Consider the following 11726-nt stretch of genomic DNA (forward strand, 5'->3'; position numbering starts at 1 on the left):
ATCGCTTGTCTAGTTCCATGACTAGTAACTTAGAGCCAGGGCCAGAAGGCCCAGGTGACTGCACCGTCACATGGCTAAGGGTACGGAACCCACACTAGTGACTCCATGGTCACTCATCTGATTTAGATTAGTGACTCGCTCATCAGTCACTTATCTGTTTTAAGATAGTGACTCTGTCACTCATTTGTAAAGGGTGCAGAACCCACATTAGTGTCTTATGACATCAGTCACTCATTTGTTTAGGGCTATAAGCTCTGTGTAATGACCCAAATTCACTAATAAGGCTTAAGGGCGTTGATTAGTGTGCCAGGAGGGCATTACTGGAATAATTGTGATTTAATGAGTTATTATATGTTTAATGATGCTTATATGATAATTGATAATATTATGTGGTAATATGATATGTGATATATGCGAGAACCACATTATGATGTGGATAAATCTGCAGCCGGCGACTCGAGGCGATCCTAGGGCTAGATAGCGAGAAAAGTCATAATGGGGTATTATAATTAACTTCAGGCAAGTCAGGGGTATTTTAGGTATCAAGTAGTGATTTAGACTATCGGGTGATGAAAATAAATAATTGGAGATATATTTGAGGTTAGGGTGTCTAGGCGAGAATATTGGGGGATTTTACCATTTCGGCCTCGGGGACGGTTCCGGTACCCCGAGCCTCGGGATTAACTTAATGGATAAGTTAGACTTAAGGAATCCTTTAGAAGAAAAACACAAACCGACTAAGCATTTTCTCTCAGCTCACTTACACGCTCAAAGGAAACCAAGGAGAGAAAAACACAGAACACTTAAGGGAGAAGCAAGTTGGAATTCTGAGATTTGTAGAGTGGATTTGGGAGTCTAGCTCAGGGGTTTAATCAAGGAACTGGAGCAAGATTTAAGGTAAGCATCTAACTCTGTTTTCTGTGGTTGAATTAAGAGTTTTAGCTGGGTTTTGGTTAAGTGCTTAAGCAAGTTTAGTTGTGATGTTCTAAGGCAGAATTAAGAAGGGAACTTGGGGACCTAGCTTGGCCACAGCTTGGTGAAGTGATTCTACAGCAAAGGTGAGTTCTAACTCCAAGTTTAGAGGTTCTAGATTGTGTTTGAGTGGCTGGTTTAGGTGTTTGTAGCACTTGGGTTTCAGAAATGGAAAGGAGAGGATTAGAGTGTGATAGACTGTGTTTTCTTGGGAATTATGTTGCTTAGATCAAGTAAAAGAAGTTGGGAGTTAATTGGTTTTAAGTTGGGGGCTTTGGGATATCTTAAGGTGAGGTTTAGAGATTGAAAATGGTGGTTTTTTCTGGGTTCGAAGGGTCAGGCCGCGGCATGGTTCTTGGTGAGCCGCGGCCCTTCAAGGTTGTTGCATGCTGAGGAAGGAGGGCGGGCCGCGGCATGGTCCAAGCAATGCCGCGGCCCTTACCTATTTTTGTGCCTTGGATGGCTCTATTTGGGGGCCATGCCGCGGCATGGGTGGCCTATGCCGCGGCCCTTAAGGGATTTTGGGATTTTAAGATTTTAGACTTGGGAATTTAACCTAGGGTGCTTGGGGTTGAGTCTTTTACCATATTTGGTGAAGTTCAATGTTCCGAGTACTAGAACTTGTCTTGGAAGCTTATTTAAGGTTGTTAATGGTGTCTTTCTTCATGGTTGTGACTAGGTGTTAAGCTAGGGCTCGAGGATCGGATCGCGCTCAAGGAGTATCGCCCGTAACTAACTCATCTGAAAGCTAAAGGTAAGAAAACTGCACCTGGTTGATTATATGAGATGGGACTAAGGGCTCCCTATTGTAAAAGCTTGAAAGGATGGTATTATGCCATGCAAGCCATTTAGTGAACCAACGGCCAAAGGGTGCCAAGGGTCTCACTAGCGCACAGGGCGCGGCTCGGCCACTGGTAGCCGAGGACAGCTTATTATGCACTGAGCTTGGTTTAAGCGGGCCAGAGTCAGTGGGTTAAACAGAGGGCGTGGCCTAAGTCGTCGGCCCTGATTTTTATGTGATATGAGCAGTATATGTGGTAGAATGTATCTTGTATTGGACTGTATATGTTGATTATCTGTTGTGGACTAACTAGTGAGTATACATGCATATTGAGCTATTTGTCTGTTATTATTGTTTGAGTTATCTGTGATGTTTTCTTGCTGGGCCTTGGCTCATGGGTGTTATGTGGTGCAGGTAAAGGCAAGGGCAAGTTAGATCAGCCCTGACTGGAGAGCTCGGCGAGCGGAATGTACATAGCTAGGTGCTCGGCTGCCACGGTTGAGATCTAGGCAAGGACATGGAACCTAAAGACTGTCTGTTTTGCCTTAGTATGGCTAGTGGATACTTATGTACTTTTGGAAATCTGTAAACTTAGTTTAACTTTGTGTTTATGGGATCCCTTGTTTATTACAGTTTAAATATATGAAATGAGTCTTTTGAGACCGAAACCTTTTTTTAACCATAGATCTTACATGTCTAGTGACACGTTTCCAAATCAATGACTTGACTAGCGAGTCTTGCACCTTTATAAGTACACAGTGTAGCGGTCTTGGCTATCCAGGGCGTTACACTCTGGATGATTATCATGATCATCATTTGATATTATATTGATGCAGTAATGAGTTTTCTTGTTGGGCTTTGGCTCATGGATGTTATGTGGTGCAGGTAAAGGGAAAGAAAAGCTCACCCAGCTTTGAGTGGAGAGCTTAGGTGGTGATGTGTACATACGCAACCGCTTGACCACCACGGCCAAGGAGTTCTCAGAGGAACTAGGGGGTTAACCCTATTTTGCCGCTTAGGTCGGCAGGTTGTAAATTTTATACTGCAATGACCATTTTGCATTGTAAATAACTTGTAAACGATTTTATGGGCCCATGAACTGTTTTATGTTTTAAATAAAATATATCCTTTCCTTTTTGATTGGTTTTTCACCTTAACCTATTAATAACACCAAGTAACTCAGTTACCCAATTAAGCACGATTCAAAGTTCACAGTAATGGTCTTGGAGTAGCCAGGGCGTTACACTATCCTCGCTCTAGCCATCTCTTATGGCAACTCCTTTGATATTTGTTTAGAGCTAAATAATTGTCCTGGGCCCCTCCGGCTCAACGCATTTGCCACTATGTTGGCTTTCCCTGGGTGGTAAAGGATATCACAATCATAGTCCTTCACCAACTACAACCAACGTCTCTGCCTCATATTCAAGTCGTTCTGGATGAAGAAAGACTTCAAGCTCTTATGATTAGTGTATATCTAGCACTTCTCTCCATACAAGTAATGTCACCAAATTTTCATTGCAAATACCGCTGCTGCTAACTCCAGATCATGGGTAGGGTACCGCTGCTCATACTCCTTCAGCTGCCGTGACACATAAGCAATAACCTTCTCATTCTACATCAACATGCATCCCAATCCCAATCTCGATGCGTCAAAATATACCACAAACTTCCCTCCCTTCGAAGGAAGACTCAACACAGGAGCAGTAATCAACTGTCGATTCAGTTCCTTGAAGCTATTCTGACACTTGTCTGACCAGATGAACTTCAAATTCTTCCGTGTCAATTCTGTCATCAATGTAGCAATCTTCGAGAACCTTTCCACCAACCGTCTATAATATCCCGCTAATCCAAGGAAGCTTCTGACCTTTGAGGCATTCCTTGGCCTCGGCCAATCTCTCACTACCTCCACCTTAGCTAGATCCACCTTAATCCCATCTTCACTAACAATGTGTCCAAGGAATGTTACTTCTGGTAGCCAGAACTCACACTTCTTAAACTTGGCATACAACCGATGCTCTCTCAATCTCTGTAACACCTATCAAAGATGGTGTTCATGCTCTGCCTCTGAACTGGAGTAAACCAAGAGGTCATCGATGAAGACAATCACAGAATGATCCAAGAATTCCTTGAACACCATGTTCTTCATGTCCATGAATGCTGCTGCGGCATTCGTCAAACCAAATGACATGACCAAAAACTCATAATGCCCATACCTCATTTAGATGGTCGTCTTCGGTATATCCTCGTCCTTGATCCTCAGTTGGTGATAGCCAGATCAAAGATCAATCTTCAAGAATACCTTCTTTCCCTGCAACTGATCGAACAGGTCATCGATCCTCGGTAAGGGTATTTGGTCTTGATGGTCAACTTGTTTAATTCCTTAGAGTCTATACACATTCTCAGAGTCCCATCCTTCTTCTTCACGAACAAAATTGGAGCACCCCATGGTGAGAAACTACGTCTAATAAACCCCAAATCAAGAAGCTCTTGCAATTGTATCATCAACTCCTTTAGTTCCACCAGAGCCATCCTATATGGTACCCTCGAAACTAGCTCTGTACCCGGTGCTAACTCAATGACAACTGAATTTCCCTTTGCGGCAGCAGTCCTGGTAAATCCTCAGGAAATACGTCCAAGAACTCGCATACTAATCTGGTCTCTCCCGGCCCCACTAGCAGAACTTTGCTGGTATCCACCACGCTAGTTAGAAAAGCTATACAACGTCCCTGTAATAGGTCCCTAGACCTCAATGCTGATATCATGGGTATGCGGGGTCCAAACCCAACGCCCATGAAAACAAAGGGATCCTTACCCTTAGGCTCAAAAGTCACCATCTTCTTCATACAATCTATAGTAGCCCTGTATCTGACCAGCCAATCCATCCCTAGAATCATATCAAAGTCATCCATACTCAACTTGATCAAGTCTACTTATAGTTCCTTACTATTTACCATCATTGGCAGTGCTCTAATCCTTCTCCTAGAAACTACTAGTTCCCCTGTAGGTAGTATAGTCTCAAACCCCGCAGTATAATACTCACTAGGTCTACACAATCTATCAATTACCTTACTAGAAACAAACGAATGTGTAGCACTAGGGTCAATCAATACAGTATAAGAAGAGCCAGTGCTAAAAAGCTGACCTGTTACTACCGAGGGACTAGCCTCAGCCTCTGCCTGCGTCAAGCTGAACACTCGAGCTGGAGTCAAGCTGTCCACCTTCCCTGGTTCCTCTTTCTTCGATGTTGGGCAATCTTTCTTTATGTGTCCCACCACCCCGCACAGATAACAAGCCTTTTCCAAACATTCGCATAGATGGCACTTCTTGCATCTTGTGCACTCTGGATATCTTCTCCATGTCTCACCACCTCCCTAGAAGCCACCCTGAGCACCCTGACCCCACCTATTAGGACCAGTAGTGGTCGAAGTGTCAGTTGTCTTCCTCTTCAAATCACTGGGGCCTCCACCCCTACCAGACCTTGTGTATGGAGGCACTGCCATGAGAACATCCCGTCTCATAGCACTCTCCCTCCAAATCTTATTCTCTGCCTCCTCAGTAGTTCGAGCCTTCTCAACAGCCTGGGCATAGGTTGTTTCCCCAGGAACTGTTGTGATTCTCACATCTCAGGCTATCATAGCATTAAGCCCTCAAATAAACCTCTCCTGTCTAGCTACATCGGTAGGCACTAAGTCTGAAGCAAACTTCGCAAGCCTCTCAAATTTTAGGGCATACTCAGTAACTGTCATGTTGCCCTGCACCAACCCAACAAACTCATTCACCTTCGCTGCCATGACGACAATGTTATAATATTTCTGGATAAATAGGTCTTTCAACACATCCCAGCTCATAGCAGTAATGTCCTCAGTCTGTGATGCCACCTCCCACCAAATACTGGCATCCTCTTGAAGCATCTAGGTGGCACAGGCCACCCTATCACTACCTTCCACCCTCATAAAATCCAGGATAGAGATGATCATACTTATCCATTGTTCATCCTTCAGTGGATCCGATCCTCCCTCAAAGGTTGGAGGACGCTGTTTTCTGAACCGTTCATAAAGTGGCCCCCACCTGTTCCCAACCCCAGGTAACTATACAATTGGTGCCACAACAGGTGGCACAGTAGGTGCAACACTCCCTGACGGAGCCTATTGTCTTAAGAGACAGATCTGCTCTTCTTGACTATGTAATCGGGCTTGCATATCAGCAAGTATCTGTTGCCAGTTCTCAGGGACTGGTGGAGGGTTCTGGCCCTGGTCATCATCTCTAGCCCCGGACCCTGTGCCGGCTAGTCATATTGATCGCCTTGGATGCATAGCTATTCAAGTTTATTTGCAATCAACGACTCGACAGTCACTCATTGATGACAGGTTAACAATCTTTCCATAAACCATCATTGTAACTCAACCACCCATATGCAATCAAGATGCAAACAAGCATTTAAATATTCATTCACATGCAGCAGCAATGCTAATAAGAATGCCTCATTATAATCACACAACAGTCAAGGGTCAGGCCCTATCAGTATCTCATGCTCCCTATTAATCATACAAATTAAAACATTTATATTCCATTTAAGCACGTAGTCACATATATTAAATTACCAAACCCTGAGTCGAGCTTGTCTTTAGCGGCGAGTGTACATGCCCAGCCAGTCTTTAGGAACCCTTAAACCTAGACTGCTCTAACACAAGTTGTAACGCCCTGGATAACCAAGACCGTTACACTATGTATTTTAAAATAGTGCAAGACTGCTAACCAAGTCATTTTAATAATAATGTGTTCCTAAAGTCATCTTTCAGGTTAGGGCTAAAAGATTTTGAATGTAAGCAGATTACTTTTCATTAAAACAGATGTTTGGTACATGGGATCCCAAAAACAGGGTTTAAGTGACAATTTACAATCCTCAAAAGTTTAACACAAACAACAGCCACTCTAATGGCAAAATAAAAGTTTTAGGCCTCTGTCCCTGTACTGTCCCTCGGCCGTGGCCGTCGAGCAGCTGACTATGTACCCTCCGCCCCCAAATCTCTCCAACTCATGGTTGGTCTAGCTTCCCTTTGCCTTTACCTGCACCACGTAGCAGCCGTGAGCCAAGGCCCAGTAAGAAAACCATAAATAACAAACACATAAACAGTAGTAGCATTCAATCAATCTTAAAATAATCATTCAGAAACTCAACAGATTATAAGCATCATGCTAGTAATAGTAAACATGTACTTTCAAGAACATATTTTAACCAGTAATACAAATGCTTAGGGTCGGCGCCCTTAGGTTGAGCCCTCCGTTTACTATGCTAACCCCGACTCGCTTAGGCCGAGTCTATTGTTTATTTAGCTGACCCATGCTCATAGTGGCTAAGCCACATCTAATGTGCTAATCATCAGCCTCGGCTCCTTTAGGCTATACTTTAACATTTCACATAATAATAATATAGTTACATAACACATATATCTAGATACAGGGAACCTTAGTCCCAAACACAACCACATGGGTGCAGTTTTCTTACCTCAAATCCTAACCGAAGAACACAGAACAGTCCCGAGCACGATCCTCAGTCCTGAGCCTTGGTGATAAACCTAGTCACAGTGTCAATGGGTAACCATCAATCCAAAACCCAATTAAATACTTAGGGAAACAAATATTAATTACAGGGACCATGAATTCTATTAATCACGTCTAATTAATTATCAAACACTTATTCATTACCCAGTAAATCCCAAAATATTCTCTAAATTTCCAAAAATACCCCTAGGCTCTCCCAAGCCGAGTATTTAAACCCCGCTGTGACTATTTCGCTAATCCGCTCACTAGGACCGTCTCGAGTATATATTGCAAATATATCCACATAATAATGTGGTCTCAACCATATATCGCATAAAATCACATTTACGCCCTTAACGAACCAAAATTACATATATGCCCTTATAAGTAGAAAATGGCCCACATGCATATTTAATACTCATAAACATGCTTATCACATAACCATATAATCATATTAACCATGCATGTCACATAGTCACACATTTAACCTATTAAACACACATAAACCAACTATGCCCTCCCTACACGCTAATTAAGACACTAAGTCCTATTAGGAATTTGGGGTCGTTACAACCCTGCACCTATAATCATGTTCCACATCGAGTAACTCCATCTGATCCTTGAACTTTCCAATGTGTCGTACTAGGTCCTCCTGCCCAGTGTATGTTGGAAGTTTCAGGGTGTTGTATTTCGGTGGTAGTTGCAAAGCTTGGAACTTGGCACTGAAGGGACTCCCACTTCTATGAGCCAACTCGATATCAGAAGGTTTCTTTGTCATACCCTGGACAACCATGATGAGTGCATCTATTTGAGCCTACACTATCGGTGGGATCACTGCTCTAGGTGCACTAGACGTCCTTGGTACCACCTGTTGGGCATTGGTCCTCTTGTTGATGACCTTCCTCAAATCCTGAGGTTGTGCATCTTTCCTCAGCCTATCGAAAATGGTATTGGTGTTGTTCATCACTTCATTTGCCTTGCGAGACTGAGGGTGTAGGGGTTGTAGGTCCACCTTGCCCTTGTCGGTACAATCCTGCCCCCGAGCCTCACCTCCTACATGACTTTGAGCGGCCATTTCCATTCTTGTCACACCTCTCATATGTTTGACCCTCATCTCTTGCATTGTTTCTCCTATCCCCCTGGGAGGGGGCCTTCAGGTTGGTAACACTCTTACTCCGAGATGAAGTGTTATTCTTCTTAGTCAAGGAGGAGGCAGACTTGGATTGTGCCTCTTCATCCTGTCTCTAGGAAAGTGGCTCTAATAGTGTCCTTGCGGTTCGACTCCTCCTTGGGACTCCCTGTTACAGCTGTCTCGCATCCCTACTGCTTTGGCCTGAGCCTCCCTTACCGCCTAAGCAGCAACTTCAGTGTTATCTCGGGCTAACTGAGTAGCCTCCTTGAGGGCCACAACAACCCCCTGGTGCCTCCGGTCAGCTTCCTGCTCCCTCTGGATCATCCTCTAGACCTCCTCATCTATTTCCCACCACTGTCGTTCAACAGTCGCCTTCTGAAGGGAATTTTCTGTTGCGAAGGCCTCCTGCCTCGCCATAAATTGCGCCATCTCCTCCTGGGGAGCATCTTGGGAATCTTTTGCATCAAGTTGGTCTCGAACATCCATCTGAGGTTCGTTAACGGGATCGATGGAATCCTGAGTGGTGGAATTTGTGGGAACCATCTTCTTTGTCTGACTGGATTTTGGAGGCATCGTAAAACTGATGAAATCACCAAAATGTTGACCTGTGAAATTGGCCAACGATTTTATGTACAATATACGACACCTTTTGAATGGAATGAATCTAATATATGATAGAGTACAAATATCTAAACAAAAACACACAGGAATTTATAGTGGTTCAGCCCTGTTCTTCTTAATAATAATAACCTAATCCAGTTAGTATTTATTATTGAATCGCTTGATAGACAATTACAAAGATCAACTCAGAGCTCACTCCTCACAAGTTCTTCCAAAAGATCGACCTAAAAAGTCCAGAAAAAGAGAGATCCCTTGAAATGATCAGTAAGAGTGGGGATCGTGGTTTGGTACACGATCATTAGGAGTGGAGATACGTGTCCACCATCCCATGATTATGAGATCGTGGGTCTTCCCGTTGTCTTCTCTGGATCGTGGTCAATAATGCACGATTGAGACCTTTGAGAAAATGCTAAGTCTTGATTGGTTTATGAGACTTAGGTGCTAGGCTCGACGACCCTTTATAGCATGGGTGCTAGACCCGTTGGTCCTCTGGGTGCTAGGCCTGTGATCTTTTGGGTGCTAAGCCTATTGATCTGCCTTGTGATAGGCCTATTGATCTAAGTTTGAACCAGCATAAGTTTTACCCAGTGAAGTGTCTTTTGGACTATAACCAGCCACCCTATGAAGGATAGGTTGGGCCGACCGCCCCAGGGGTTCTTGGGCATGCTTAGGCCGACCACCCCTAGGGGGCCAATGTCAGGTCGACCACCCGTAAGGGTTTTAGGCCTGGTTGACTTTCTATAGGTCATGGACCTATCTTTTTCGCTCATCGGTCTTTTTTCAATACTTTGTCATTTTTCCCTGATTTGTGATGCCACGTGCTGCTTTTTCATTTGCCACGCCATCTCTGGATTTTTGAGGGATAACAAAAAGGTAAAACAATAATTTTATTCCCTTTTAATTATGAACAATTAATAGAGGATTAACGTTGTATGTAATGATTATATATGTTGACTTGTTGTTTAGCCAACTAACATGGAGTAAAATAATTAGTTAGAGAGCTTTCAATTAGACATTCAATACACCATAAATGAACCAAGAATCTAATAATAATTAGCAATAAATAATAGAGAACACCAGGATTTATCGAGGTTCAGCCCCAAAGATTGGTAATAACCTATGTCCTTTTAGATTTGTATTAATCTTGAAGGCTTACACAAGATCACAAGGGAATATAAGTGGATTTCTATATGTAAAAAGATAATACAATATGGGAGAGTCACTGCTAAATACTGAGCCAAACTACTCGGTATGTTCCTAATGATGGTCGATAGGCTATTTCTTTGAAATCCCTCCACTGTGGCAGATAGTTTGTATTAATATTGTTCCCTTTGCCTCATGTTATCCCCTGTGCCTAATTGAAAAGGAACATCGCTCTCTTTTCGTAGGGTAGTTGTTGTCCTCTTCTTCAGGAGCTTTGACTGATTCATCAGGATTGTGAGGCACTCTTTGCGGGTGGTTGGGTGATTCTCATGGAGTTCCAACGGAGAGTGTAATGGATTTCGTCTGAGCAGGTATGTTTGTTCATCATACCAACCAGCTGCTATCTTGGCAAGTGTCTGAGCAGTGACTATTATTCATTTTTCAAGTGTATTCAGATAAGCCTGTCTATCATATTGACCAGCAAGTTTCTGGAGGTCCTGCCGGGGAGTTGAGCCTCTAGAGAGAGCATGTAAAGCAATAACTTGTCGTATACCCTGCAGGTATATACTGACCAACATGCCGGGGGGTCTGCTAGTCTACTCCACGTGTCCAAGTTTAGTGCCACGTCAGATATGCCCTTTTTTGGGATAACATTTGCCCCTAAGTTTGCAATGGTGGTAAGCAGCATGGAAACTTTCTTTTGGAGGTCACCCCATCCAGTCTGGTCAGGGATACACACCCCTTTCCATGGGACATAACATTTTGTGTAGTTAATAGCCTTTGTATTTCCAAGAAATGACCTTTCATTTCTTCCTGCCACTTTTTGGAATCATAAAGCGTCATAATAGCCCTCCATTTAGTGTACCACGCAGTTACCGAAGAGTGGCTGATATATTCGGTGGCTGAGGTGAGTGATTGGATGGGCGTGCTGACGTGTCCAAGGAGATGTGTTTATGGTGGCCGAGGGGACTGCTGAGTGGACAGATGCATTGAATACTTGCAGGGAGAAAATCATTTCCCTTGGTTATAAATAGGGGTGCAATTTCCTTTCCTCTTCTTTTCTACTTCAAATAAGCCATAACTGTCCTGGAAAAACCCTAATCTCCATCTCCCAATTCGTTCGAGAGAGCTAGCTTATATTCCGATCCCTACATTTCCCCACCTTCGACCTAGGAACTCATCCTCGGCAACACAATACTGCAGCAAGTAAGTTTTCCAGGCTTTTCTTTCTATAATTTCTGTAGCTCATGCAAGATGCGCTCTTCTTTCTTTACGTTTTTCACATTGTACCTGTGAGTAATTTTCTTGATGAACCCCTAGATTTCTTGAATGTATGCTGCCTAAATCCGTAACTAGATGACCACTTTTAGTGGCTCTTGGCCTGGATAACCTTTTTTTTAACTTCTAATTTTGTTCAAACTAGGTTTTAACTTCCTCTTTTTTTTTATTTACATTCTAGGTTCTTGAAAGAACACGAAGAAAACCACTCAAAATCTGTTTGGAACAAATCTTCCACTTTCTTGAGTTCCATTGTTT

General features: G+C 43.2%; 1 long non-coding RNA gene across 1 annotated transcript; it reads left to right on the forward strand.

Moving 5' to 3' along the window:
- The first annotated feature begins 819 nt into the window (after window positions 1-819).
- Window positions 820-2421, forward strand: LOC133780604 (uncharacterized). Its single transcript, XR_009869441.1, has 3 exons — window positions 820-897; window positions 1652-1726; window positions 2168-2421. It is a non-coding gene; the product is annotated as an uncharacterized LOC133780604 (long non-coding RNA).
- Window positions 2422-11726: the final 9305 nt, after the last annotated feature.

This window comes from Humulus lupulus, chromosome 5 (genome assembly GCF_963169125.1).
Source record: "Humulus lupulus chromosome 5, drHumLupu1.1, whole genome shotgun sequence".
NCBI classification, from domain to species: domain Eukaryota; kingdom Viridiplantae; phylum Streptophyta; class Magnoliopsida; order Rosales; family Cannabaceae; genus Humulus; species Humulus lupulus.